Here is a 25,869-nt window from a genome sequence, read left to right as displayed (position 1 = left end):
TCCTGGCAATTTCAAATGCTCCTCCTCCAACAGATTTGCAAACCTTACGTTCCTTCTTGGGTCTTACCTCCTGGTATGCAAAATTCATTCCCAATTATGCTTCTGTCATTGAACCTTTACGAGAATTACTACGGAGAAGTTCAACCTTAGTGTGGACAATGGATGCACAAGTTAGTTTTGAAAGGGTGAAAGACTTGATTGTACATAGTCCAGTACTTGCATTATGCAGTCCTGCATTGCCCACAATTGTAACTACTGATGCTTCTGATTATGGACTTGGGGCTGTCCTCACACAACTTCATGAGGACAACACAGAGAGGACTGTTGCATTTGCTTCAAGGACACTAAGTAATGCTGAGAGAAAATATTCTACAGTTGAAAAAGAAGCACTTGCTTGTGTCTGGGCTACTGAAAAATGGAGAACTTACCTGGGGGGCCGCACGTTCAAGTAGCGCACAGGCCACAGCCCTTTGACAACATTGCTCACCACGAAAGGACTGGGAAAAGCAGGATATCGTATTGCTAGATGGTCTGCAAGACTACTTTCTTTCAATTATGAACTGGAATATAAGCCTGGAAACAAAAATGTAGTAGCTGATTGCCTTTCTCACTTGCCTTTGCCTTCACCTTCACCAGATGGTCCACAGGAGGATGAGGATGTAGTAGTTGCGCTTATTACAAGAACAGGAGTACTTGTGGCACCTTAGAGACTAACAAATTTATTAGATTATAAGCTTCCGTGGACTACAGCCCACTTCTTTGGATGCATTTGTTAGTCTCTAAGGTGCCACAAGTACTCCTGTTCTTTTTTGCGGATACAGACTAACACGGCTGCTACTCTGAAACCCGCTTATTACAAGCACTCTTACTGCAGTTACAAGAGAACAATTTCAAGCTGCTTGTTCAGCATGTCCAATTCAACAAAAATTACGGGAATTTCTGACAAAGAGATGGCCCAGTAACCCTAAAAATCTTGACCCAGTTTTGCTGCCTTTAGAGTTCGGGATGAACTTTCTTTGCTCGATGGCTGTGTGTGCTACGAGGTACACAACGGCTACTTGCGCCAGAAGAATTACAGTCAAAACTCATACACCTAGCACACGATACTCATCAAGGAATTGTCAGAACCAAACAACGACTACGGGATCTGTATTGGTGGACAGGGATGGACTCTCAAAGTCCTTTGAAGCACTCAAAAATCCTGTGTCACTTTCCAAATGCATGATAAGACAGCAGTGACATGTACCCCTCCATTACAGCCTGTTCCTCTTCCTGAATCTGCATGGGAAAAAGTGGCGACTGACATTTGTAGGACCCTTTGATACTGCTCCAACTAACTGTCGTTATGCCATCACTTTAATAGACTATTTCAGCAAATGGCCTGAGGTAGTGTTTACATTGCAAATTTCTTCTGCTACAGTAATTAAGTTCCTCTCTTCAGTTTTTAGCCAGGAAGGTAACCCCAAAGAACTGGTTTCAGATAATGGTAGTCAATTTATTTCCCTGGAGTTTGAAACTTTTCTAGCAGAGAAGAACATTTTACACAGGAGGTCATCCCTATATTACCCTCAAGCCAATGGGGAAATTGAACGGTTTAACAGAAGTTTGAAAGAGAGTTTGCAAACAGCTAAACTGGAAGGGCTATTGTGGATACCCTTCACTACTCAAGTATCAAAGGGGTAGCCGTGTTAGTCTGAATCTGTAAAAAAGCAACAGAGGGTCCTGTGGCATCTTTGAGACTAACAGAAGTATTGGGAGCATAAGCTTTCGTGGATAAGAACCTCACTTCTTCAGATGCAAGTAATGGAAATCTCCAGAGGCTGGTATAAATCAGTATGGAGATAACAAGGTTAGTTCAATTAGGAAGGGTGAGTTGCTCTGCTAGCAGTTGAGGTGTGAACACCAAGGGAGGAGAAACTGCTTCTGTAGTTGGATAGCCATTCACAGTCTTCGTTTAATCCTGATCTGATGGTGTCAAATTTGCAAATGAACAGGAGCTCAGCAGTTTCTCTTTGGAATCTGATCCTGAAGTTTTGTTGCTGTAAGATGGCTACCTTTACATCTGCTATTGTGTGGCCAGGGAGGTTGATTTGTTCCTGTGTTAGTGTAGGGAGTGTCCTGAGTAGATGGTGCAGTTTCTTAGTGTATTCCTCAGTGGGATGCACTCTCACTGAAGGACTGTCTGGATATGTGGACTCCCTACTCCCTGTCTGGATATGTGGGCTCCAAAGAGAAACTGCTGAGCTCCAGTTCATTTGCAAATTTGACACCATCAGATCAGGATTAAACGAAGACTGTGAATGGCTATCCAACTGCAGAAGCAGTTTCTCCTCCCTTGGTGTTCACACCTCAACTGCTAGCAGAACATCTCACCCTCTGTTAATCTTAAAGGTGCCACAGGACCCTCTGTTGCTTTTTACAGATTCAGACTAACACGGCTACCCCTCTGATACTTGATAGAAAAAAAAATATCAATGAACCGAAGAGGCTCAAAAATACCAGACAAAATACTCCCTACTGTAAATAAATCTGTCTGTTCAAGATTTAATTGCTGATTATGTTCTCATGTACAAGCTTCTTTATTATTGGAGCTGACAATATACAGTGCAGTATTAGGGTCTAATATGCAAAATGAAGTTGTATATGGAAAATCATGCTAAGAAATTATCATGGTAAGTGAACGGAGATATGTACAGGATATTTTGAAGGTCAAAAACATATGGTAAGGATCATCAGTAGAGATACCAACAAGGTGTAACAGAGAATTTATGCCCTGCAGACACCAGAGGAAAGGAATGTTTCAGGGTCAGACTTCTGCAGACTAGAATGCTTCACAGCTGTTCCTATTTTATTCACCATTTTTCTGTGATTGGATTATGCAAACAAATTTATAGTAAATAAACTGAACAAAAATTAATTTAAACAATTACACTTTTGAAGATGTCCTTTGGGCAAACATGGTGAGGATTAGGACGTCATCATGAAATTCCAAGGAGAGTGAGAACTATATGGTAACTGTAGAGAGAGAAAGAGAGGGCAGGTGTAAATTTCTGGAAAATATGACAACACTTTTTATGGATGGCTCCTATGAACAGGAAAATAGATTACAAACTTGTCTTTATTACTGTTAGCTATAAAACTTTGGATAGGTGCATCTTTCAATGTAAAGGAAAATCTGTGGAACAACATCATGTAGGACATATAATGATGAAGATAAGAAACCACAAAGTTGTTTAATTTATGAGCACCTGCAATTTGGTTTTGGAGAGAGTGGGATGCACCCATGGCTCTCTTGGAGAGTGGTGTTGGGGATTATTATAGATTAATAATTTTTCTCCTCACTAATGGAAGTGTATGATATTTGACAATTCTCACTCTCCTCCCCTTCACTGACCTCACCCCTGGCATACAGTGAGCGCAGAGGATCCAAATGCGACCCATAGAGGCCATACTGTGCCCTATGAGTGCAACTAGTGTAGAAGTAAAGGAAGACAACTGGATTGTTGATGGTACTGTACTTCAAGCTGCATTATAGATACCATGCCAAATGAAAGTTTTAATATAAATTTAAAAATGTGCTACAAAAATTCTCCCTTTGTGCTCGCCAAGAGTTTCTCACTTATCTGCTTGCATGTCATTCCCAGTTTGGTAATTAGTGCCAGCTGTCTCTACATAAAAGCAAAGAATCTCTTTGATAGCCTCCCTATCCTTAGACAAATGTACCACTGAAATGGACTAATTAATAATGTGGCACAGGGAGAAGGAAGAAAGGGGACTTTCATATGATGCTCAATAAAAATGTCGCTGCTCTAGATGCATTTCCATCCTTTCATCCTCATGTTTGCCAAACATCATTACAGGTCAACTGTAGAGACTGGCCTCGAAGCCATTGACTCATACAGAATAGGAATGACTTATCTTTGCATTAGACCGATTACATAAAAGAGAAGAGCATTGCCCACTTCCCTGAATAAGATGATATACATTTAGATCAACACATTATGTTATTCACACACAAAAATCTTTGTTAATTTACTGTTGTTTGCTGCAGCACATAACTGATCCTTTAGGGTATGTCTAGGCTGGAAAAAAAAAGGTGTGTTCTTAATTTTAATTAGCTAACCAACGTTAGCTAACTTGGATTAAAATAGCTGTGAAGACACAGCGGCTCAGGCTAGCAGCTTGAGTTAAAGCCAATAGCGGAGCCTGAGGTTCCACTTGAATTACTAACACAAGTAAAAAGCTAAGTTGCCATATCTTCATTTCTATTTAAATGAGAGGCAGTTAATGAGGGTTAGCTAACCAGAGTGAAGAACAAACCTTTTTTGGCAGTGTAGACATACCTTTATACAAAATATATGACAAACATTACAATTAAAAAAAACCTGAGCAGTTAAGAATGGAAGTGACCAGTTTAAGTAATTTACACACATACACTAATATCAGTATAGTTCACACAATCATCTAATGACAACACTAACATGAAAATTCACCTTTCACATTCTGAAAACAATCTTAACTACGAACCATGGTCCATACTTGCAAGCTCTTAACATATACATCATGGATTATATATTTTGCATAGTTATGTATATGTTGAAAGAGTTTGTAAGTGTAGTAGGAAGAGGGCCTTAAACAGAAGCCCTTGTATCAGAGGCCTGGTATGAGGTCTGAGGCCTGGGATAAAGTAGTGGTCAAAGCTTTGCTACTATAAAGCAAAGTTAAGTTGTGAACAAGAGGCAGGCCAGGCTCACAGAAGCTGGCAAGAACAGGGCTGATATTGCAGAAACACTCATTCCTAAGTAGTGCTAGGTACAAGAATATACATGCAAACACATTCTAGAAGGACGGTACAAGAACACCCCGATACTAGCACATTCCCCAAAGATAACAGGAACATGCTGACCCATCTTAAAGATAAGGTCAGGATGACAGCATGATGGATAGAGATGTTTTGATTAAACCAGCAGGTACAAGGAAATGGGTGACACCCAAACATGTCAGAGGGTGGCACTTAGATACGTCAGAGGGGCAATATATAACTTGTTTGAATTGGTGTACAAAGAAGTATCTCAGAGGGAGTTTCTTTGGCCAACCGAGGGGGGAATAGAAAGTCCTGCCATTCACTGAGCTGCATCCATTGTCACGGGCATACATGTGCTAGTATTACTGTAAACATTGATCCGAGTGCTTCATTGACAATAAACCCGACCAAGTGCCTTCACATCTTAATGGATCTTGTGGTCACTGGGCAGTTCGCTCAAGGTCTGCTGTGCCAGCTACCTGTGCAGAGCTGTGATGGCATACAGAGGGAACACATGCAGCCCAACATCTATCAACAGTAAATACTGTATTTCTTGAAGGTCAGAGTTAAAGGTATTGAAATGTGTAAGGTAAATTTTTACTTGTCAATATTGTCATTAACTAAATGTATGAATAATAGAATATGCTATGCAAGTTAGTTTTATCTTCTCTTTTTATTGCTGAGTTTTAACCTATTTACCCACCAAGATTGTCATTCAGTGCCCCCACTGTGGTATCTGAGTGCCTATGTTCAATGACAGACTTTTACCTACTGTTTAATGGGTGCTATTTCTGGATAATTTTTCTTCTTAAAAGCTATGCTGTAATAATATAATAGTCTTGTATATAACTGAGATGTTTTAATTGTTCTCTCTGGACTCCACGAGGTAGTTAAACTAAATTTAGGAAGTTCTTTAGTGAATTTACCTTTAAAAAAAAAGCCATTTCAAATGTGTCGTATCTTTTGTGAAAGCAAATGACTCAGTGTTTTACGGGCACACATAGAAAAGCAGCCCCGAGTTTAGCCATTGTGAACAACCCTCGAAAAACAAAGCCAGTGTGTGTGCACATGATGGTAAACAAATAATTGTATTAATGCATCTGATTTCAGACTGAAGCTTCTTAACATTATAAACTGTGTTTGAAAAATATTTTTAAAATTCTGAAGACATCTTTATGATATCACTCTAAACTTTCCTTATACTTTAAAAAGGCAATACCCTCTTATTACTTATAAGCAAAGCCGCTTAGGGCTAGATCCACAGCTGGTATTATTTGGTGTAACTCCATTGATTTCAGTAGAACTACACTGTTTTGTGCCTGGTGAGCATTTGATCCCTATTATTTATCATTTTCAATAAACAGACTCTGAACTATCCCTATAATTTTACTTGGATATTTTATCCTTTTGTTTAAAAACAATTAATGTTCAAATATTTTTCAGTGCAGAATGCTAATATTTTCCAGAGGAGTAAGTGGTGTCTGCTAACTCATTCCTCAAAGCAGGAGAAAGTCAGTGTTTTGGGGGGATGCATTATTAATGCAGTGCGTGTATTGTTTGTTCAGGCCACTCACATAGAACCAGGAAGTACGATCAGCAGAAAGGCTTTAATGATGTTTGCTTCATTACAGTTATGAAACTGCTCTGTTGTGTCTTCCCCACCATTTACTGAAGTGGTTGCTAAGTAATTTTCAATCCCCTCAAACAATTAGCATGAATGAAGCTGACTGTTAGCTGGCTAGAAACCTTTTCTGCTCATCATTCATTCATTAAGAACTGTCATGAACTGTGGTAAGACAGTGAGATGCTTAGCATTTATACCAGTAAACAGGAAATGAGGAAGAAGTCAAACTCTCTAGAACAGGTTCACTTTTGTCTGGTGCATCACTTAGTATATGTAGGGCCTGATTCTCTGTTTTGTTATCTGACTGAACAGAGTTTTACCAGAATACAGCCACTGAAATGGAGTGGAGAATCAAGCCCAGGATCTCACTTATGTCCTGTGATATTGTGTTTGGAAAATGTTTAGAATTCAGATTTAAGTGAATTTCTTGATTTGAGAACCAAAGAGTAAATATGAATACATTTCAATAGCTTGAACCATAGGTGTAACCATGTGCAGAAGAGGTCATGTCTTTCCTCAACTTCCTACTGTCCTGTTGTCCTCTGCTATGGTGCTGATAGTCTGCATTTTCAATTCTGACCACCCACCAGCTCCTTCTAACTCCTGTAAGGGGATGTTGGCCCCATGCATCCGATGAAGTGGGTTTTAGCCCACGAAAGCTTATGCCCAAATAAATTTGTTAGTCTCTAAGGTGCAACAAGTACTCCTCGTTCTTATTGTTGTGAAATGTATATACAGATCCATTCATAAGTCATTACATAGTATACTGTTTTATAGTATCGGAGGGGTAGCCATGTTAGTCTGGATCTGTAAAAAGTGACAGAGTCCTGTTAGTCTACAAGGTGCCACAGGACTCTTTGTTGCTTTTTACTGTTTTATAGTCTGTATCAAGGCAGAGTTAACAAGCACGGTTGTTGTTGTTTTTGTCAGACAAGAGATGTTTATTCACCTATCTGTTGGCATGTAAATTAAACATTGTAAGCTAAAACAATAGCTGCATATCTACATACTAAGTCAACAGGGAGATGTGAAATCACCAGGGAAGAGGCAGCACACCAGAGAATAAACAAAGGGATTTTTGTTAGTGGTGGGGTTTTGTTTTGTTTTGTTTTGTTTTAAACCTCCCTGAGGACAGACAATGCACTTTGGGGATATAAGTAGGCGGCAAGGAGCCAACTCTTAATCCTGTACATAGGAAGTAATCAGGCAGAGATTGTTTGAGTGGGTAACAGGGAGCTGACACTCAGTTAAGCACAAGCAATTACCCCCCTTGCCTTCAACAAAAGGGATAAAAAGTGACTCTCAGTCCTTTATACCCCCAAAATCATCACAGCCACAATCCCATAAAGGTTTACACATGTGCTTTATTTCATGTACCACGAGCCAGGGCCGGCTTTAGGAACATTTTCAACGGAGCCCCAGCAGGGATGACTAACAAAAAAAAAAAAAAACAACTGTAAAAAAACCCTTTCATTTCTTTCATGTATTATTTATTTTCCATAACTATATAAATAATAAAATTATATATTATGTACATTGCGTCATATATGCTGTTGATCGGTTATTAATGAGCTCCGTTTCACATGTGTGGGTCCCTGCCACTCCCAGGGTGTGTGTGCAGCTGTCCCAGCTGCTCCCTGCCCCCCTCATTGAAGCAGGTGTGCAGGGTTACTGCCCTGGGAACTGCAGGGCACCAGTGGGCATGGGGCTGGCTGGAGGCAGGGCAGGGACTGACTGGAAGTAGAGTCTGGCTGCAGGCAGGGGAAGGCTGGCTGGAGACAGGGGTGTGTGGGGTGGGCTGGCTGGCTTCAGGCAGGGTCGCAGGGGTGTGTGGCAGGGGTTGGCAGGGCTGGAGACAGAGGAGTGCGGGACTGGCTGGCTTAAGGCAGGGGAGTGCGGCAGGGGTTGGCTGGAGACAGGGCAGGGGGTGCAGGGCTGGTGCGGGCAGGGCAGGGGGTGCGGGGCTGGAGGCAGGGCAGGGGGTGCAGCAGGGCTGGCTGCGGGCAGGGGGTGCAGGGCTGGCTGGAGACGGGCTGGCTGCGGGCAGGGGGTGCGGGGCTGCGGGCAGGGCAGGGGGTGCAGCGGGGCTGGAGGCAGGGCAGGGGGTGCAGCAGGGCTGGCTGCAGGCAGGGGGTGCAGGGCTGGCTGGAGACAGGGGCTGGCTGCGGGCAGGGCAGGGGGTGCAGAGCCGGTGCAGGCAGGGCAGGGGGTGCGGCAGGGCTGGCTGCGGGCAGGGGGTGCAGGGCTGGCTGGAGACAGGGGCTGGCTGCGGGCAGGGCAGGTGGTGCGTGGCTGGTGCGAGCAGGGGGTGCAGCAGAGGCAGCTGGAGCTCCAGCCCTTTAAATAGCCCCCGAGCCCCCTGCTATCCCAGGGCTCTGGGGGCTATTTAAAGGGCCGGGGTGGTAGAGGCAGCGGGAGCCCTGGACTTTTTAAATAGCCCCCAGAGCCCCGCAGCCCTAACCCAGGGCTCCAGCAGTGGGCCTCTGTTAGCAATTTAAAGGGCCTAGGCCCTGGGGAAGCTGGGCCATCCCGGTACGGCACACCGTCTCTTGGGCACGGGGCCCTCTTAGGCGTGGGGCCCAATTCAGGGGAATTGATTGAATTGGCCTAAAGCCGGCCCTGCCGTGAGCAGTTCCATTAATTTCAGCAGGACTGTTCACTCTGTAGTTAAGCACGTGTGTGAGAGACATAGGCTTTTAGGGCATGGCCAAAGCCCACTGATTTCAATGAAAGGACACCCCCTTCCCCTCAATCAACTTCCACAGGCACTGGATCATGTCTGTTCGCTCCAGGGCTGTCAATGGACTCCTCACACAAGCATTAAATTCACATGAAACATTTTTTATTACATGAACGTGCCTTCCTACTTGGGACAGATAGCTATAAATGTTGTCCGCATCAAGGCATTTACAACTTCCCTTGATAGACGTCCATCATTTAATAAAATTAAGTTGAATATCAGGAAAATTCATTTATCTGTTTAAAATTTCATAGATTTATAGATTCATAGATTCTAGGACTGGAAGGGACCTCGAGACGCCGTCGAGTCCAGTCCCCTGCCCTCATGGCAGGACCAAATACTGTCTAGACCATCCCTGATAGACATTTATCTAACCTACTCCTAAATATCTCCAGAGATGGAGATTCCACAACCTCCCTAGGCAGTTTATTCCAGTGTTTAACCACCCTGACAGTTAGGAACTTTTTCCTAATGTCCAACCTAAACCTCCCTTGCTGCAGTTTAAGCCCATTGCTTCTTGTTCTATCCTTAGAGGTTAAGGTGAACAAGTTTTCTCCCTCCTCCTTATGACACCCTTTTAGATACCTGAAAACTGCTATCATGTCCCCTCTCAGTCTTCTCTTTTCCAAACTAAACAAACCCAGTTCTTTCAGCCTTCCTTCATAGGTCATGTTCTCAAGACCTTTAATCATTCTTGTTGCTCTTCTCTGGACCCTCTCCAATTTCTCCACATCTTTCTTAAAATGCGGTACCCAGAACAGGACACAATACTCCAGTTGAGGCCTAACCAGCGCAGAGTAGAGTGGAAGAATGACTTCTCGTGTCTTGCTCACAACACACCTGTTAATGCATCCCAGAATCACGTTTGCTTTTTTTGCAACAGCATCACACTGTTGACTCATATTTAGCTTGTGGTCCACTATAACCCCTAGATCCCTTTCTGCCGTACTCCTTCCTAGACAGTCTCTTCCCATTCTGTATGTGTGAAACTGATTGTTCCTTCCTAAGTGGAGCACTTTGCATTTGTCTTTGTTAAACTTCATCCTGTTTACCTCAGACCATTTCTCCAATTTGTCCAGATCATTTTGAATTATGACCCTGTCCTCCAAAGCAGTTGCAATCCCTCCCAGTTTGATATCATCTGCAAACTTAATAAGCGTACTTTCTATGCCAATATCTAAGTCGTTAATGAAGATATTGAACAGAGCCGGTCCCAAAACAGACCCCTGCGGAACCCCACTTGTTATGCCTTTCCAGCAGGATTGAGAACTATTAATAACAACTCTCTGAGTACGGTTATCCAGCCAGTTATGCACCCACCTTATAGTAGCCCCATCTAAATTGTATTTGCCTAGTTTATCGATAAGAATATCATGCGAGACCGTATCAAATGCCTTACTAAAGTCTAGGTATACCACATCCACAGCTTCTCCCTTATCCACAAGGCTCGTTATCCTATCAAAGAAAGTATCAGATTGGTTTGACAAGATTTGTTCTTTACAAATCCATGCTGGCTATTGCCTATCACTTTACCACCTTCCAAGTGTTTGCAGATGATTTCCTTAATTACTTGCTCCATTATCTTCCCTGGCACAGAAGTTAAACTAACTGGTCTGTAGTTTCCTGGGTTGTTTTTATTTCCCTTTTTATAGATGGGCACTATATTTGCCCTTTTCCAGTCTTCTGGAATCTCTCCCGTCTCCCATGATTTTCCAAAGATAATAGCTAGAGGCTCAGATACCTCCTCTATTAGCTCCTTGAGTATTCTAGGATGCATTTCATCAGGCCCTGGTGACTTGCAGGCATCTAACTTTTCTAAGTGATTTTTAACTTGTTCTTTTTTAATTTTATCTGCTAAACCTACCCCCTTCCCATTAGCATTCACTATGTTAGGCATTCCTTCAGACTTCTCGGTGAAGACCGAAACAAAGAAGCCATTAAGCATCTCTGCCATTTCCAAGTTTCCTGTTACTGTTTCTCCCTCTTCACTGAGCAGTGGGCCTATCCTGTCTTTGATCTTCCTCTTGCTTCTAATGTATTGATAAATAGTCCTCTTGTTTCCCTTTATTCCTGTAGCTAGTTTGAGCTCATTTTGTGCCTTCGCCTTTCTAATCTTGGCCCTGCATTCCAGTGTTGTTTGCCTATATTCATCCTTGTAATCTGTCCTAGTTTCCATTTTTTATATGACTCCTTTTTATTTTTTAGATCATGCAAGATCTCGTGGTTAAGCCAAGGTGGTCTTTTGCCACATTTTCTATCTTTCCTAACCAGCGGACTAGCTTGCTTTTGGGCCCTTAATAGTGTCCCTTTGAAAAACTGCCAACTCTCTTCAGTTGTTTTTCCCCTCAGTCTTGATTCCCATGGGACCTTACCTATCAGCTCTCTGAGCTTACCAAAATCCACCTTCCTGAAATTCATTGTCTCTATTTTGCTGTACTCCCTTCTACCCTTCCTTAGAATTTCAAACTCTGTGATTTCATGATCACTTTCACCGAAGCTGCCCTCTACTTTCAAATTCTCAATGAGTTCCTCCCTATTTGTTAAAATCAAGTCTAGAACAGCTTCCCCCCTAGTAGCTTTTTCAACCTCCTGAAATAAAAAGTTGTCCGCAATGCAGTCCAAGAATTTGTTGGATGGTCTGTGCCCTGCTATGTTATTTTCCCAACATATATTTGGATAGTTGAAGTCCCCCATCACCACCAAATCTTGGGCTTTGGATGATTTTGTTAGTTGTTTAAAAAAAGCCCCATCCACCTCTTCCACCTGGTTAGGTGGTCTGTAGTAGACTCCTAGCATGACATCACCCTTGTTTTTTACCCCTTTTAGACTAATCCAGAGACTCTCAACACTTCTGTCTCCTATGTCCATCTCCACCTCAGTACAAGTTTGTACATTTTTAATATATAAGGCAACACCTCCTCCCTTTTTCCCCGTCTATCCTTCCTGAGCAAGCTGTATCCATCCACACCAACATTCCAATCATGTGTATTATCCCACCAAGTTTCAGTGATGCCAACAATGTCATAGTTGTATTTATTTATTAGCACTTCCAGTTCTTCCTGCTTATTACCCATACTTCTCGCATTTGTATATAGGCATCTAAGATACTGGTTCGATCTTGCCTCCCAGTTTTGCCCTGACCCTCCTTTCTCTCTGCCATTATAGCACACACTCCCTCTTATTTCCGACCCATCTCCCAGGTCTCCATGTTCCCCACTTACCTGTGGGCTTTGCTCACCTGTCCCCGTCGAACCTAGTTTAAAGCCCTCCTCACTAGGTTAGCCAGTCTGTGTCCAAATAGGGTCTTTCCCCTCCTCGAAAGGTGAACGCCATCTCTGCCTAGCAATCCTTCCTTGAATAGCATCCCGTGGTCGAGGAAGCCAAAGCCCTCCTGGCGACACCATCTTGGCAGCCAGGCATTCACCTCCATGATGCATCTGTCTCTGCCCGGGCCCCTACCTTTGACAGGAAGAATCGAAGAGAATACCACCTGTGCTCCAAACTCCTTCACCCGTACTCCCAGAGCCCTGTAGTCACTCTTGATCCGCTCAGTGTCACATCTCACAATATCATTTGTGCCCGCATGGATGAGTAGCATGGGGTAGTAGTCAGAGGGCTGGATAATCCTCGACAATACCTCCCGAGATGAAATGTCAGGGCAACAGATGGGCGCCTCCGTCCCCCTCAGCAGAGAGTCTCTGACCACCACTACCCTACGTTTCCTATTCGCAGTGGTGGCAGCAGACCTCCCAGCCTTAGGAGTACGAGGCTTCTCCTCCTTTACTGCAGGGGGTGATTCCTTCTCTCCTGTATCAAGAAGAGCATAACGGTTACCTATTACCACGGTGGGAGGGTTCGGAGCAGGGGTGGAGCACTACCTGCTGCCAGAAGAAACCAGCTGCCAGTGTCCACCCTGAGCTATCTCATCCTCCACCAGTGGTGTATCAGCAGTCCTGTGTTCTGGGATAGCTACCTCAGTTGTCTCCACATGGACACTGCCAGGAATTGCTCGTGGATTCGGATGCTCCTCAACCTAGCCACCTCCTCCTGTAGCTCTCCCACCTGCTGCCTGAGAGATTCCACCAGCAGGCACCTTTCACATTGGATTTTCCCCCCAGCCTGGATATCAGTAAGTAGAAATTGCAAGTTATAGTCTCTGCAAAACCACACCAGGATCTGGGTAGAAGTATCCATGTTCAGGCGCTCTGTCTGGCTACAGGTGCAGGTGGAGGAGACAGAAGCAGTGCTGGCACAGGTGTTACGGGTCTTCCTAACCATCGTAAGCCTCCCTCTCAAACTCCCCTGTCTGCAGCCCCCTGCCCGCTGAAAGGGTTGTTTAAGCAAGAAGTTTTGAATGTAGTTGGTTTATAGGTTTTAAGGGGAATAAAGAGAAAACAGATAGAAACGGCAAGGGACCCTCGCTCCCTTCCCACTCCCTTCCCAAACTCCCTTGCAAAACTCCCTGTTAGCAGCCCCTGTTCGCAAAAGCTCCCTGGTCGCTTGTGCTTCATCCAATTCCTTCTATTTATAACTCCTTGTATCACTCCAAATAGCTCCTTTCTCTGCCTGAAGTTTACCAAAACGTGAAGGGTGTAAACAGCTACCACATCCCTCCCAGTCACTGCATAACTTGCATATGCACGCAGCTTTCTCTATCTGAATTAGATTCTGAGTATTTTAAGGTCTTGACATGGATGATGCAAGACAAACCTATCAAAATAGGGATTATCCTGAGAAATCTGATAATAGGTATAAGGGTCAGTGAGACTTGAACACAGGTCTGCAAGGCTACCAGACAACCAACAGTCTCATCCTAACACCCAGCAACAGCTGTAACCTGGCTGCTCCCTGAGACCCAAAACAATCCACATAGGTTGAACACGACAGGAAGTTCTACCTTGAGTGATCCAACTGACAGTTGTCTTAGTGCTCCCCGATTGGCTACTTGATCCTCTATAAGCTGATGGAGCATGCCAGGAAGAGACCAGGCAACAATGTGTATCCCTAGCCAGTTGCTATGACTGTACTGCTTCCGAAGTCCTGGTATTGACCTTGGCTCTGACTTGGATTCACTCCTGATCAACGTCTGGAACTTCAACACTGACCCTGATACTTGACTGTCTCTAGCTCTGACCCTTGGCTTGACTCCTGACTCTGACTCCAGTTCCTGGCTCCCAAACTCCTGCCTCCCTTCACTCAGGATCCTGACAGTAGGTAGGAAATACTGTTCTCAGTGTGGTCTCTGCTCCATCCTTCACTGCCACCTTCCAGTAGGTCCTGCCAGATTCCCCTCCTTCCCATGAGTATTCAGTGAACCTCACATGCACTTCCTTCCCTTCTATCTTTGAAAATCTCATTGCAGGGGACCAGCAGCTATAGCAGCGTCTCCTTTTAAGGCTCCTCTCCAAATCTAGCATGCTTCACAGATATGGAGGGACAGGGCCACCTGAACCCACAGCTACTTTTTAACACCTTCCTGTCTAGTGTGGATGCATTGCCTGTCATCACAGAGCTTCACCAATTGTGCGTGGGTGAGCTGCTAACGTAGTTTTGGGCAATGGCTTCCCCTCTTTTTGGAGAGTTACACTATCATTTAAACTAAAGTATTTAGGTTTTTTCCTTATTCAGTTATTAGCCATATCTTCCATTTGATATTTCAGTTTCTCCTTAGGAGTTCATGATATGATCAATGAAATGTTGGGAATAATGAAACCAAACAGTTTCTCAAGTGATTAGAATGAATTTACCTATTACAAATAATTGCTACAAGTACTTAATGCGACTGATGTTTTTATTGCAGTGCAGGAAGGATGGCAGGAGTAGATAACTGCTATTAGTAGTGATCATCGATTTTCTGGATAAGTGAATAGTTTTATTTCTTTCACAAAAGCTTCATATGAAAATCGAAGCAATTTGCAATGCATTATCTCGCTCAGATTTTAGATATGATGAGAGGTGGCATATGAGATATGCCTGTTTAGGGCAACTATGACTTCAGCAGCAATCCTTCCTAAATGCAATGGGCTTGTTTGAGAGACCAAATCCTCCTTTAGTTCCACAAGTAATTTGGATAGCTGTCAGATCATACTTATTGGGTAGTACTGCTAGTAGTGCAGACCGTATGCTGTAGCTGCTTGTGTTATACAGAATATCACTTGCTAGCAAGAAAAGCAGCAGAGCCTGTTATATCATATTGCATCAGTCTGCCTTATATGACAAAAGTTTAGCTCTTAGAGAAGGAGGGTTCCTAGACTGAAATATAAATGGTAAAAATGTGTGTTAAGTATAAAGATGGGCATGAACCAAAACCCACATTCAAAGTCTTTTAAGTTTTGAACTTGGCATCTGAGTTCAGATTTCCAGTCCCATCAGAGCATGATCTTAGGTGTTTGGATTTGCTTCCTTGCTCACCTTTATACTTTGAGAAGTTATTAAATTTCTTTATTTTTATGCATGTGTTTGGCTATATGGTAATCATGTGATACTCCAGTTAGTGCACTTCAATGTCATCATTGTGCTTAATAGTTAGTTAAAGTCATTGCTGATTGCCTGCCATATAACTTTATGCTCAAAGCATCTGAGGAGAGTTCTCTCTCAAACAGTCAGTGCCTGTCTTGTGTTCCTGCTTAAATAACTAGATCACTGGGGAAGATCCCTTTTCCCCTAGTAGGGTTCTCTAAGGATTTTCATCACCCTCACTGCCTTTTTAAAGCCTCCTTCGAGGATCTGTGTCAAGGCTGCCAATTTAAATATTCATTGACTCCTGAAGCCAATCAAAAATCAAGGTGTACTTAGAATTCTATTTTGTTTTTGAACAGCAATCCAAGTTGACAAGCAGTTTGGGAACCTAAACTCATATTCTTGCATAGCACCTTACCTACTGCCCTCACCAACTGTGGTCCTACTATTTACTGTGTTAGGGATTTACAGGACATCTCAAACTCTGAGTTCTCTAGAGACAGCAACTGCAGTGAAAGCCAGGAGGGTTTCCCTGGTCCAACTCTAATTCTGGGGACTAAGTAAGCACATACTTTATCTGAGACAGGGTAATTTTTAAAAGATAATTACAAGATATCTATTAGCTTGATATCTAAGCATTGGCTTTGGGACTGGGAGGCAGTGGCCCTTGCTGGGCACTCCCCACAAAGATCCTGCTGAGAGTATTAGAGCAGCTATCCTGTACTCTCCCTAAAGGCTCAATGGAAGCAAGGACTTGAAGACAGAAGTAGGGAGGACCTCGCTGTAGGCAATAGGAGCTTAAAAACTCTATGCCACAAACAATCTGCTTCAGCACTAGCCTTCTGTCACTGGTGCTCTAGCTATTTACTCTGTCGCTTCAATTGCAATTGTACATTTCTAAATCAAGATGATATGTGAGGATGAAGCAAAGTCAGAGGAAGGGGGGAGACTACTATATCAATGACTGACTAGCTCACTAGACAAACAAAATCAAAATCCTAACAAAGCATCAATAGAATGGAATAAGAATAGGTTCCTCCACAATCCTCTGGAACCCCTCTGGTCCCTTTAGTCTAAGGGCATATCATCAAAACAATTCTTCATCTTGACAAGACAGGTGTGAGTTAACCTCAGAGGTCAACAATTTGTCCATGTCACTGGTATAACTGACAGTGTTCCAGTTCCCCAATGCCAACTTAAAATTCTAGATCCAGAGCATAACCGGCTGTATCAGTTGAGCCTCTAACCACTTAAAATCCCATGGCAGTCATGGTAGCCAGGAAATCCTGAGCTAATTCATCTATGTGACTGCTACAAATCACAAAGCTTATCAGCTTTAATGCCTACAGTGCCACAGCAAGAAGAAACCTTGTCCAGTCCATGCAGGGACTCTGGTGCAATGCAGTGATGGGTACATTGGAATTTATATTAACTTTACTCTTGGCTTCACATACTAGGCAGATGCAGTGTATCAGATCTAATTTTGGGGTAGGAGGCCTTCAGCATTGTAAAATCAGATGTGACCAGCGATATGAGCCACCTACTCATCAAATCTCTGTAGGTTCATGCTGTGCTGAGCACCCCACTGGAGAATAACTGCAATAGTTGTAATTAGTTATATAAATTACATGGTATTATTCCTGTTTCCTGACTGGATGGGCTTGAAGCAGTCATTTGGTTATAAGGGAGAGGCAGTAATTAGGGATGGATAGCAGAATTAGGGGATTTTAGAAAAGTGTCAACTCTAAGCGACCCAAGCCTTGCCCAAAAGCCTCATTAATGGACAAGTTACAAAGAGATGCTACAAAGAGATGAACTGGATGGATACAAACCAGTTGGTTTGATTCTCTTTTCACATTCTCACCCAGTAATTGTATGTGTGATCCCAGCTGCAAAGGGTGTTTTTATAACCTACTCCAGGCTTGTTTAACTGTCTCTGTCAGGGCTCTGGTGAGAGAACTCTCTCCTCTTTCTCTATCTCAACACAGATGAGTTATATCATGGGCACTGGATTTAAATTGTAATTTGAACAATTTTGGTTTGAACAAAAGTAATAGTGTTGATGTAATCAAAGTAATATGCTTAACTTCTGTAAGACATTTGACTTAGTACTACACGATATTTTGATTAAGAAACTAGAATGATGCAAAATCAACGTGTCACATTTAATGGATTAAAACTGGCTAATAAATAGGTCTCAATGTATTTGTAAATGGGGAATCATCATCAAATGGATGTGTTTCCAGTGGGATTCTGCAGGGAATGGGTCATGGCCCTGCATTACTTAATTTTTTCGTCAATGACCCAGAAGAAAACAAAATCTTTAATGATCAAATTTTCAGATGACAAAAGGATTGGGAGAGTGGTAAATAATGAAGACAATAGGTCACTGAAACAGAGCAATCTGCATTACTTGGTAAGCTGAGCACAATCAAACATCCATTTCAATATGGCCAAATGTAAGGTCATTCATCTAGGAACAAAGAATATAGACCATACTTACAGGATGGGGGGAACTCTATCCTGGGAAGCAGTGACTCTGAAAAGGACTTGGGGTCATGGTGAATCATCCACTGAACATGAGCTCCCAGTGCAGTGCTGTGGCCAAAAGGGAAAAAATGCGATCCACTGATGTATGAATAGCAGAATATTAGGTAGGAGTAGGGAGATTATATTACTTTAGTATTTGGCACTGCTGAAACTACCACCGGAATACTGTGTCCAGACTCTGAAAAGGAAGTTAAAAAATTAGAGAGGGTTCAGAGAAGGGCCAAGAGAATGAAAAAGTATTGGAAAACATGACTTACAGTGAAGCCTCAAATGTTAACAGTGAGGATAATTAACCACTGGAATAATTTACCAAGGGCTGTGGTGGATTCCCTGTCACTGGCAATTTTTAAATCAAGACTGGATGTCAATGAAAGATATGTTCTAGTTCAGCCACAGCTATAGGACTTGAGGCAGGAATTAATTCAGGGAAGTCCTATGTCCTGTGTTGTACAGGTTATCCAACTAGATGATCTCAATGGTCTTGTATGGCTTTAAAAATATGATTTTTTTGCTGACACAAAGTAATTGCACGTGTGTACATGGTCCTACCTGGAAGGGATATGGTCAGATTTTTGTCTGCTTCATTAACTGCCTGTGTGCTAGTACTCTGTTGTGGGAATTTGTGACTCTTCTCCTCCAGTTATGGTGTTAAGCACTGCTCTATCCTATATAAAATACAGCACTTTCCATGCAGATACATGAACATGCAAACTTAAAATTCGCTTTTGAGCAGTCTTGTGGGTGAATATCAATGGGTCTAATGCACACAGAAAACAAACATAAGAGGATGTGAGTGCAGCCAAAGCTATTTCATTTTCATTGACTCGTCACAGAAATGCATCGTGTAGCCATCTCAGAGCTTGTATATTCGCTAACAAGGAATTGCTTCACAGTGTGCATATGCCCTCTAGTGGTTTGACTTCAAAATCAGTTCCACCAAAAACAGCCCTTAGAAAAGGATTCCCCTGACAAACTGAGAAGGTTCGAGAGTGCTTATTATGCAGACAGATCTTGAAACGTCAGGATGCTTTTTAGAACATATGTGAAGTGTAGTATAATGTACTCGAGATATGTATGCTGCACACCTGAGGACTGGAATACTGGTACCTGTAAAGACAGTAGTTCTTATGAACCATAGGTTCAAATTGGCTAGTAGTACCACTAGCTACAAAGTGGATGTTGCTGTATTTGGCAGCACTGGTCAGGATGGCACCCATTAAAGTTCCTTTGGAAATACTCACTGTTTGATGCTGTCATATCATTGGACCAGCACTCACTCTGTAGGGGATCCACTGGAGCCTAGTGAGTACAGCAACAGGGACGGAATGGGTCTTTTTTATTGAAACTGCTTTCATAGATTCCCTCCCACACTGCCTCAAATAACCTTTGTGGTTAATTTAATGGCCAGCGCCTCAGCTGCCTCTAGGAGCTACTGTAATACAAATAAGAAGGGTGTAAGTCAGTGCAGCTCCATTGACTTCAAAGAAGCTACATGAATTTATGCCGGCTGAGAATCTGGATTTAGGTTTATTACATAGTTAGCAATATATTAACTTCCTTACCTGAATCTTCCATAATGACAGATGCTGAGGAGTTCCCTGTTAGCAAGAATAAATCCCTTGAGGCTAAGTAATCAATTATACTAATTTATATTAACTACATTTTACCCTTATCTTTTCCCACTGCACTGTGGAATTGCAGTGACTGGCTTTAAGTAAAACAGGCTCTGAAAACCTGCACTTTGCTACCTTATTCCGCAGAGTATAGAAGCTCCTTAGGAGGATTCAATGAGGGCTTCTAAGATCCACAGGCACATAGCTTTACCAGACATCTCTGATCCTTATACACTGCTCTGCTGAATTTAAATGGGTCAAAACATCATGTTGCCACATAAGCTATTTTTAAAGTTAATACAGCTCAGAGCTGGATTAATGACTGCACATCCCCTTAACTGTGCATAAGCTCCCGATGGTCCAGCAGGAAATCATACCCTCAGCAAGCACACGTGAGGAGCATCTTTGTGTGCCACTGCTCATGACCACCTGTTCAGATGCCCTAGTGCCCTCTCACAAGTTGGTCAGTGGTCCTTGGGTGTACATGCCAAGCAACCATACATTGAGATACATACATGGCATAATTCTGTGAATGCCATCTCTTTAGCAGGTCTTCCCTGTGTCACAGCACTGAAGCACTGGTACCACATGCCCATTTCTTCTTAACGCCTGTTGACACTTGTACATTAGTCAGAGCATATCTGAGCAGTCAAAGACAAGACATGGAATTCCTGGCAGGCCCTTCTGGCTGCCAACAAGGAATGTTCTATGCCAGGAATATCACATGAATAGGAGATTTACTGTTGATTCTTAATTTGATAGTTGAATTTCACGAGCCTGACAGTGCTTTACAGAACTACAAACAATCTAAATAGTTAGCGGTGAATTCTGGCTGCTTTTGAACAGGTGCCCATAGTTGAAAAGAGGGCACAGTAAGCACTTATTCTCTACTTCCCATACACATGCACCTGCAAAGAGACAGCAAGAATTCTGGTGCCTACCTTGCCCAAGTGAGGGACTCCTAGTCCTACCAGAAGTGCTACACACCTCAAAAGAAGTGTGACCGGAATGGGCATGAGTTTATCCCACTACTTCACAGCCTTAAAAAGAACGTAGCAATTGCCAGATTTGTATGCATACCTATAATGCCCAAAGAATCATCCTGCCTGCCTCCGTAGGCAGAGTGCTTAGAGGAGCTGCTGCTGTAGTTGTCCTTCTGTATCTTCCCTCCCTAAAACGGCCATAGCCACTATCCAGTCCATAATGATTACCACACTTTATTACCAGTGATATGGAGCCAGGTCTGGGGTGGAACATGGCAACAGTGGTACGTGAAAAGAACATGTTCTCCAGTTGAAGTTCCAGGGCATGTTCAGTAGGCACAATGTAATTGCCTAAATTATTTATTTATTTCCATTTATAAATGGAAGCCCCCATCCCAAGCTTGGGCCACTGTTCCACAGCATCAGAAAATTCAAAAATCACAGAAAGTACAGCTCAGTTAGCTCTTATAAACATCCAACGGCAAAATGACCATAAGGATAACAAAATCCCCTCTTCGTAACTCCACCTATCCTGCAAGTAACCGAGAGAAAAGCAAAGATTTGCAGTATGTCCAGAAGGTTAGCAGCTCTGGGCTGTGAGGCCCAAGGGAGGAAGCAAACGCCAGAGGATCAAGACAGTCTTCCTGACCCTAAAGCATTTAGGACTTTAAACCATCACCCTGAATTCTACTCAGAAACTGCAGCCAGTGTGACTCATGAGGCACTGGTGTTGTGTCATGTCTCAAGTTAAACCTTGACCCGGATACCAGAGTTAATAATTTTCTCCTGCAGCATCCTAGATTTTCCAGTGAAGTTTCCCATCCAAGTACTGATCCAGTCCAGTGCTATAAAGTCAATGAGCTTTAACAAAAAACAAAAGCTACAGGTGGCATGCAGGCTATATTTTTTAAAGAGACATTGTTCAGCTCAAATTTGTCTCCAAATTTTACTTCTTTAGAACAGAATGCTGATCTGGTCTAGGAAGAAAAATCTTTTCCTTTAAAGTTGATCTGATATGAAAGTATTACAGTCTGCCTCATCACGTGTCACTATTACAATTCCCTTTGAGTGCACCCAGCCGAAAGCACCAATGTGCTTCCATTAAAGTCAACAAAATACCCTCAGGTTGGGTCACCTTGGTGTATGACCATGGTGCAACACTGGTGCTGACTTTATGTTCAGTGTCAGTCACAGGGACGCAGAATTGCCAAGTCCTGTAACCTGTGGCTACATGTAGTAGTGTGATAAATGAGTGAAGCATTTCACAATCCTCTAAGCATTGTATTTTGACAGCATAATGGTAAAATGTTTTGCAGTATAGATGTTCATGAGAATTTTACACACAATATTGGTAACTAGTCATGCCTTGCATTACCCAACCTAACAATCTGAGGTAGTTAAGTGGTAAGGAAATGTGTTCTTATAGACAATGTAAAATGGGTTGCAACCAGTTTGGCTGTGAAAGCAGCTATTTATCCTGCTGTATATAGGCTTTCAAAGCAATAACAATGTGGCAAATTACCATTAAAATTACAGACTGACAAGCAACACTGATGGACGACTGTATTAGTGTGGGACAAAATTGCTAGTCTCTTGTGTACAGTTACATATTGTGTCTCCTCAGCTAAATCGATATAAACATTCAATGGGACTTTTCAGCTTCCAAATATGTTTATTGTAGGCATCCGGAGAAATAGGGTCCTCAGTAGGGCTGGGTGGATGGGCCATCAAAAAAATTGATGCAAACTTGGAACAAGTTTATATCAGAATAAGTCTGAATACCGCAGGTTCAAGTTCTTGATACCATTGCCCCATAAATCTAACCCAGAAGTTTTACTCTCTGGGACCCATTCCTGTTATATGAGTTGCAGTTGCATCGAGGAGGCTAGTTGCATCGAGAAGTGGCTTGCTGAGAAGAGATCTGAACTCTGACAGCCCCTTCTTGGATTGCAGAAAATGAGGGCAAGTTGTTTATGCATGCAGTCCTCTCTTGCCAGTCATATGCTATTTCCAATACATGTATTCTAATGATTACAATTATTCCATAATGTATTTGATCATATTTTAGCTAAATCCCAAACCTGCGTCCAAACACAGAAGTCTTCAGGTTCATCCAACTCAAGGGAATTTCGGAGTCTTCTCCCTCAACCCTTCTTTCTGGGTTGTTCTTTTCAGCCATGAGTGGAGCTCAGCTGTACCTGATGATCTTGGGGCTTGTAGAATTTCCTTAAAAATATAGGCTAGGTGGTCACCCGACGAGAGAAGCTATTTGTAAAGGTAAATGGAACCTGTAGTGTAATTTTTTCTGTTAGATTTTTCTTCTTGCCAGCTGCACTGAAAGAATCCTGGATGCAAATACTGTATATAATTTTCCTGGTTACAACGCTCCTTTTGAGTTTGTACTACTTATAATTGACTATGGACTGCCATCTGTTGGTTGCAGTTAAACTTAAAAATATCACCGAGGATAGTGCTAGTCACTTAACTTGAATCTGCTTTTTAAAAAATATTGCTCAAGAGAACAAAAACACACTTGGTCACTTTCTGCTGTCCCCTTCACAATGCCACTTTATTGATTTCAATGGACTTACGCTGGTATGAATGACATTAGATTTTGGTCCAATCTTCAGATTTGCTGTAGCATCATTTTTAGGAATGTCTTAGCTAGAGTCACGTAGATCTAGAAAAAGTATGGGCTACTGAATGTATCAATTTAGGCCACTACTTTACTTTCAAGCTGAGATTTTCAAACGATCATCGTTATAGATTTCAATGGGAGTTATTTGCCTAAATACTTTTGTGAATCCCACCCTTAGCTATCCAACTTCCATTGGCTCCTTTGTAAATCCCAGCCTACATTGTTTCATAAGCCAAAACTGTCTCCACATTCTGCCAGAGTTTAGTGAGGAACTATCATTTTATATTCAGAGATGATTTCTTATGCCAGGATAGCTTCATGGGACACCAGGAACAACAAGTTGAGCACAGGAGCCTCCATCCCATTCAAACAAGAGGGGGAGGGATAGCTCAGTGGTTTGAGCATTGGCCTGCTAAACCCAGGGTTGTGAGTTCAATCCTTGAGGGGGCCACTTGGGGATCTGGGGCAAAATCAGTACTTGGTCCTGCTAGTGAAAGCAGGGGGCTGGACTCAATGACCTTTCAAGGTCCCTTCCTGTTCTAGGAGATGGGATATCTCCATTAATTATTATTATTATTAATATTATAATTATGCAAGCACTAGGAGCAGTCGAGGCCACTATCTCTGATTCTGACCCCTTTCCTTCCTGGCTGGTAGGCAAAATCTGGGACTCCTTTTAATAGAGATTGGAAAGGGAGGTGGGGGACATCTTCTGTCTCCCACGCTAATATATACAATAGTCCAACCAACTAAAGCAATCTGTCAATGTTAGTGACCTTGTAAACTACTACCCACAGTCCAACCTCCCTTTCCTAAACAAACTAATCAAGAATGGCAAAAGTCTCCAAAGTCAACTGCCAGTAACCTGGATACCTTTGTTCAGGCCAACACATGGTGAAGAGACTGCGCTAGTTCTGCTGGCTGACTTCTTCTTGTCCAGCCCATTGATTAGGGAAGTACACCTTTGCTCATCTTGGACAGCTCTGCAGCATTTGACACTTTATTCTAAAGGGTCTGCAAAGGTGAACAAACATGCTCTGAAATGGCTCAGTTCCTTCCTCTTGGACTACACCTAGATGGACAACTGCTCTGACACGCTCCTTCAGAGCCCTCAGCTGTGGAGTATCCTGGACAAACCTTATCCCCTATCTTATTCAACATCTATGTGAAGTCACTGGGAGATGGAGACACTTTATTGTGGCTGCCTACTACACCAAACTCCTGGTATGCCAGCAGCATGCCAGGTGTACTGCAGCTTGGAGGCAAGCGCTCTAGGTCCGTCAACAACTAGGTTTGTAGATCCTAGTCCACCCTGGTGGATCCCAATATCCATTCAGACAGGCACTTGGCTAAGGGAAATGGTATTTTACTAGGGCTGTCAGGAAAGGGAAAGGTTACAGATACCCTAGATTCCGAGGCTTAAACAGCTACAGTTCAAAGTGAGCAAGAGCGGTTCTTGTTTGAGTCCCTGGGATCGTCCAATCGACAGTCAGAGCTCTTCAGGCATAGTGCCTGGGGTGCCCTCTCCCGTCCAGTCTCTTTTGCAGCAGATAGGCCTCATTGGGCAGTGAACATGCACTGATTTTAATAAGATGCACTCGCTGAATATTAAACAATCCTCAAAAGATGCCAAAGCTGCTGCTTAGAACCAGCACAACGTGTAGTGCAAAGTGCCATGACTTGGAAAAAGATAATAATTAGGAACTGACTGTGCACTCTGCTGTCTATCAGATGAAGTGCTGCATTTCAAATCCTATGCCAGCAGCACTACAGTCTTCAAGAGTTTTAAAATCCTGATAAGTAAGAATGAGAAAACAGTTTTTCACAATACTGGCTGTATTAAGGTCTGTAAGACTGGTCAGAGTTTGTGAGCATTACTGCAGCACCCCAGAGGGCTCAAAAATGTGGAATAATTGCAGCTAACTCCATAGTGCAACGATGTAGTTGATTTGCCTGTCACTATCAATTAACTTGCTACAGAAACGCCAACAATAGAGATAACAGAGACTTTTAGCCTGGAAAAAGAAGGGCCTTCAACTCGAAGACGCATGACGCTGGGTGGTGAAAGTCGTGAGGAAGTCACTAGGCCGATTACCCTTCTTGCAACTAGGAGGATTACCATCGGTACATGGAATGTGAGGACCATGTACGAGTCAAGAAAGACGGTGTAGGTCGCAGCAGAGATGAGGAGCAACAACCTGAACCTACTAGGCATTAGCGAGACAAGATGGACGCAAGCTGGACAGAGACGATTGTTGACAGGAGAGCTGTTGCTGTATTCCAGACATGAAGAGAGCGACGCACCCCACACACAGGGAGTAGGCTTCATGTTGTCCAAGTAGGCACAGAGAGCACTGATTGGTTGGGAGGCACATGGTTCCAGGATTATCACAGCATCCTTCAGAACTAAAATGAAGAGGATTAAGATGAATGTTGTACAGTGCTACGCTCCAACCAA

At 42.9% G+C, this 25,869-nt stretch overlaps 1 long non-coding RNA gene across 1 annotated transcript in view; it reads right to left on the bottom strand.

Annotated features, from left to right (window-relative positions):
- Nucleotides 1–2,537: 2,537 nt before the first annotated feature.
- The window catches only part of LOC112059853 (uncharacterized), a 95,459-nt gene continuing 72,127 nt past the window's right edge, over nt 2,538–25,869 (bottom strand). Inside the window, exon 3 of the long non-coding RNA XR_010591246.1 lies at nt 2,538–3,015. This is a non-coding gene — a long non-coding RNA (uncharacterized LOC112059853). The remainder of the gene's footprint in view (nt 3,016–25,869) is intronic.

Source organism: Chrysemys picta, chromosome 1 (genome assembly GCF_011386835.1).
Source record: "Chrysemys picta bellii isolate R12L10 chromosome 1, ASM1138683v2, whole genome shotgun sequence".
NCBI lineage: Eukaryota > Metazoa > Chordata > Testudines > Emydidae > Chrysemys > Chrysemys picta.
Note: the sequence above shows the minus strand (reverse complement) of the source record. Positions and strands in the feature narration are given on the sequence as shown.